The sequence below is a fragment of the Crotalus tigris genome, unplaced genomic scaffold, assembly GCF_016545835.1.
Source record: "Crotalus tigris isolate CLP2741 ecotype Arizona unplaced genomic scaffold, ASM1654583v1 scf7180000024439.5362192, whole genome shotgun sequence".
Classification (NCBI taxonomy): Eukaryota; Metazoa; Chordata; class Lepidosauria; order Squamata; family Viperidae; genus Crotalus; species Crotalus tigris.
This window is the reverse complement of record NW_024100609.1, coordinates 655,999-660,977: the sequence shown is the minus strand read 5'-3', so window position 1 is coordinate 660,977 and position 4,979 is coordinate 655,999. Positions and strand designations below refer to the sequence as shown.

Sequence of the window (4,979 nt, the reverse complement as noted above, 5' to 3'; positions counted from 1 at the left end):
TATAGGTTCTCCTGCTTGAGCAGGGGGCTGGACTAGAAGACCTCCAAGGCCCTTCCAGCTCTATTCTATTCTATTCTATTCTATTCTATTCTATTCTATTCTATTCTATTCTATTCTATTCTATAAATGTTTCATCTCATTGTTTTTAATTGACTGTAAGCCAGCCCGAGTTGCCTTTAGGGTGGCATATAGGTTTAATAAATAAATAAATAAAATATCATCAATCCATTGCCACATATCAAGAGTAGATTTTCTTTCCAGTGATGTAGAATTTTTCAGTTAAACCAGGGGTAGGCAACCCAAAACACTCAAAGAGCCACTTGGACCCGTTTCCCACCAAAAACAAAACACTGGGAGCCGCAAAACCCTTTTGATATCTAAAATGAAGATAACACTGCATATATCCTTTTTTACCTTTATTATAGGTGTGTGTATGTGTATGTGTATATGTGTATACACACACACACACACACACACACACACACACACACATACACATTAAAAATAAAAGTAAAAATATGACTCTTGGGAATATCCATACTATTAAAACAATGATCACCAAGAGAATGCTTTAAAAGAATAAAATTACATACACACACAGGTAAAAAAAGATATATGCAGTGTTATCTTCATTTTAGATGTCAAAAAGGTCTCTCTCTCCCTCCCTCTCTATCTGCCCTTGGTCTGCCACTCCTCTTCCCCCACTCTCTCTCTCTCTCTCTCCCTCTCTCTCTCTTTCTCCCCCCCCCTATCTGCTGCTCACCTGGCAAGCTTCAAGCTGTTGTCCAACAACCTCCGGGGTAGGCAGCCTCGTCTCTTTTATGACTCATGGACTTCAACTCCCAGAATTCCTGAGTCAGCCTAGCTGGGCTAGCTAGCTCTCTCCTGCCCTTCCTGCTTCCTGCTTCCTTCAGAGACGCAGGAAAGGGAGGAGCTCCGCCCAGAAAGCTTTTCAGCTCCTCGGAGAACACTGTGAGTGTGCTCTCTTTTACACATACACACACACACACAAAACACACACACACACACACACACACCCAGACACACACACACACACAGAGAGAGAGAGAGAAGCAGGGAAGTGCAATTGCCTCTCTCTGTCTCTCTCTGCAAAGGCAGAGGAGGCTGGGAGCCACAGGGGAAGGCTCAAAGAGCCGCATGCGGCTCCGGAGCCGCAGGTTGCCGACCTGTGAGTTAAACCCATGCCTCAAAAATCCTGAATTTCAGGTATTTTGGTAATTGTCAATAGCATAGCTCAAGAATAAATGCATCCTTAATATGCAGAGATGAATAGAGGGATACATGGAGCCTTGAAACCTTCATCCAGCTTCAGAGAACGTTGAACAAAATCTCTACAAAGGAAAACTCCAGAGATAGGTACAATGCATTTTCAAAAGGCACTCTAGAAGATGAGATATCTTAGTACTGTAACAGAGAGACACCACTGAGAAGCTAAATCTGCAATCCGTACTTCACACTTAAATCTCCCATTATTTTGGAATTCCCCAATGCAACCAATGTTGTAACATTTCAACATTAGTACATAAATGCCCTGGGACCATCCGTCCTTCCATGGCCTTTAATCTATCCCTTCATCCCACAAACACATATTTTTGTAAAATCCTGAAAACACTGTGCTGAGTCTCAACAGATAGATTAATATATAGGAAAGGGGAGGATGATTAAACTAATTTTAAGACTAACAGCATGTTTACTGGCTTCATTAGCTGCTAAGACCTTGGCTTACAGGCCAGTAAAAAGATAATTTGGGTATTGTTGTCTAAATAAACTTCTCCTCCTCCATTTTTCCTTTGACATTCATATGCAAAAGAAGGCAACAATATGATACATTTTCTAATTTGGCCCACTGAATTGAGATGATACCTTGAATTAAGTGAACTGTAAATTTACTGGCTCTGCATGTGCTGGATTGCTTTGCAGCTGCAACTACTGAACAACCCAGACATGATAAGAAAGCACAAGCCATTTATCCTGTTCTTTGTACTCAAGCCAGAATCAATATGGAACACAACTCCAAAGCTTTTAAAAGGTGATGAGGATCTTTTCTGTTCTCCCCTGCTATTGTACTGAAGGAGAAAGTGATTGGGCAATTACAATTGCATGAGAAGTAGGCAGGACTAGGCTCATTAATCCAATATCTTCAATGCCCCCCTATCACCATCCTTCATGTGTTAAGAGGTGGGCTAACTAAAGGTTTCCCTTCCCTTAGAGATAGAAAATGTGAGCAGAACCATAGATGCTACAGTGCAATTGGCGGCCCGCAGGCCAGATGCGTCACGTCCAGGCCACGCCCACCCTGGCTCTGGAAAGGTAAAAAATGTCATGATACGTCACATCACACGATCAAGTTTGACACCCGTGCTATAGTGCATCTCCTTGGAAGGATGAAATTGGTTGCACTATGTCTCCTGTTAGTCAGTAATGGTTATAACATCTGAACAAAACCATACAGAATTCTGGTTTAAAAAAAATAAATAAATAAATCCTGACCAGCTAGCACCTAGAGATCAAGGACAAATGCTAACTGAAGGAAGAATTAAACACTGGTATTTATGATGATGCAACCCCCAAAGCATCATTGCAAAATAATTTAGTGCTATCTCTTTTTTTTAAAGGGGGAGTATACCAAACACTAAAATTAATTGAAAGCTCCTATATAAAATGGACAGTAAGCCAAGAAATCTTCAAGGTTAAAAATTATTGTATTAGGATTTTGAACAATTTCAACCATTTCTTGGAGCTCTTGTCATACTTCAGTAGAAGATAGCCAAGTGATGCTGGAGAATTTCTATGGATGGTTCATGGAAAGATGCCCAGTAGCCATATATAATTGACTTTAGTCAAAAATTGACTTTAAGTTGCTGTTTACAAGTACTATAAATTCACACCCAGAAGAAACTGGAGTTCCCAAAGTAGGCATTATTAACTATTTATTAATTGATTGTAATGCATTTATTCATAAGTGTGTGTGTGTGTGTGTATGCAAATGACTTCAAAGATGAGCACACAATTGTTTTTAAACAAAAAGAAAGTCACTCATCAGAAACAAGAATCAAAAGGCAAGAGCCTAATGGTTTCTCCATAGATTTCCCTCAGCAACAAACCAATTAAATCAAATTAATTAAATCAGTACTAGCTAGCACTTTCTATATGAAGAGGTTAAGATACAGAATACATCTCTCTAATACAGGAAGCTGGAGGAAAGGGACAGTTGATAAGGAAGAAGAGTAGAAATGATAGAGTTATTTCAATCCATTTTTTTTTCTCAGCCATATCTTTCCACCCCAAAGCCTAGCTATTATCTATTCTGAAAAGAGAGATCTTTCAAGGCAGAACTGAATGCATAGCTGGGTTGATATGGAGGGAGCCATTCACAAAGACTCAAATCCAAGGGTCATCACTAGGGCAGTCAGACTGTTTCACAGTTGCCAAACACTGGCAAGCATCAGTAACAAAATAAGTCAAGTTAAAAACTCTGTAATCTACGAATGTTAGGAATTATACCTGCTCAAGCACAATTTCACAAGGGAAATTTTTGACAACCTAATTTCTTTTCTCATGGGTGTATTGCAAATCTTCTATGCACCAGTATGGACCAGTATTTTTGTAGCCTTTCTTTTTCTAATGTTATTAGGAGGTGAACATTGAAGGTGACATGATGGTAAAATAATGTGCTATGGGTGGGGATGATTTCATTTCCCCTCCCTTTTGGAAACAGTTTGGATTTAGGAAACTTATGTTAGTGTGTTGTCAGGACAACTGTTTTATTTCTAATTCTGGAAAATAATGATCTTTTGGTAGCATCATCTGAAGGAACTCCAAGAGTTGAAACAAGCAGAGATGATGTAAACTCACAGATCATAGGTTGCCCATGTCTGGTTTCCGTTGACTTGGAACCATCTGTTCAGATTTCAGATGAGAGTCTCCTCCAACACTACCTAGAGCTGGTCCAGACTGAACCCTACATGCTGTGCCATTATGCTCTGGCCCTTCTTCAAGGTTCATTATGAAGTGGAAGGATTTGGTTCTCCATTAGCTGCTATTCTCTATCAAGTGCAGATTGTCCATTTTAAAATCACTTATATACTGAGCTCTAGGTTTTAGATCCAGCCCTATTGTAATTATTGTTCATGGTTGTTGACATTTTTAAAATTTCTGTTGAGCAAGGGCTGTTCAGTTCTAACATAGATGGCCTCTTTTTGACTCCTCTTTCAAACCAGTGGTCCTCTCTGTCCAGAATGTAAACTTTGATGTCCTCAAAGGGAGAGAGATACAACGCCACCGATCTCCTGTTTACAATGCAATTCTTTCAGCAATCCCAAGAAGGTTCCACACCCAATTGCACTCTGATTCAGGTGACTCTGAGGATACGGATAAAGCCCCAAATGGCCTCAATGACTTTTCAGAGAGCTAAAAACTGACCTTCAAAGTGCTAATGACTGCAAAGAATATAAATAATTCCATTCCCCACTAGTCAGTTAGAACTGAAGAAGTTTCTTGGACGAGAAGCAAAATGTTTTTAAAGGAAAAAAAAACCCCAAGAAAATCCAGTTGCCTTGGAAAAAGCACCTTTGAGACTACCTGTGTGTACCATCAAGACAGCATTTTCAGCAGTGAATATAACCATAGTGCAATGGTTTGTGAGAATGTTCTTGAAAGAAGGGAGGAGTCACAAACTAGGCAACAGTCAGATAAGAGGCAGCTGAGCCCACAGAAAAAATGGGGGCATAGACAGCAAATGTCCCACAAGCGATGCCTCCCTGTACAGATGTGGGGTGAAGAGAGATATATTTTCAGACTTGCAAGATTCTGTTAATGTGAACTCACAATAAAGGTTGTGCTAGTACTCATGGTTGGTGCTGGTGTTTCTTGTTTGTCAAAGGGCTGACATTTGGTATACACAGGAATAAAACCCCTCCCTTAGGAGGGAATGTCTTGAGGCTTCTAGTATGAGGTGC

General features: G+C 40.0%; 1 long non-coding RNA gene across 1 annotated transcript; it reads left to right on the top strand.

Moving 5' to 3' along the window:
• Positions 1-927: 927 nt before the first annotated feature.
• On the top strand, positions 928-4,706 carry LOC120302848. The gene is made up of 3 exons (XR_005555238.1): positions 928-972; positions 2,231-2,331; positions 4,242-4,706. It is a non-coding gene; the product is annotated as an uncharacterized LOC120302848 (long non-coding RNA).
• The last annotated feature ends 273 nt before the right edge of the window (positions 4,707-4,979 follow it).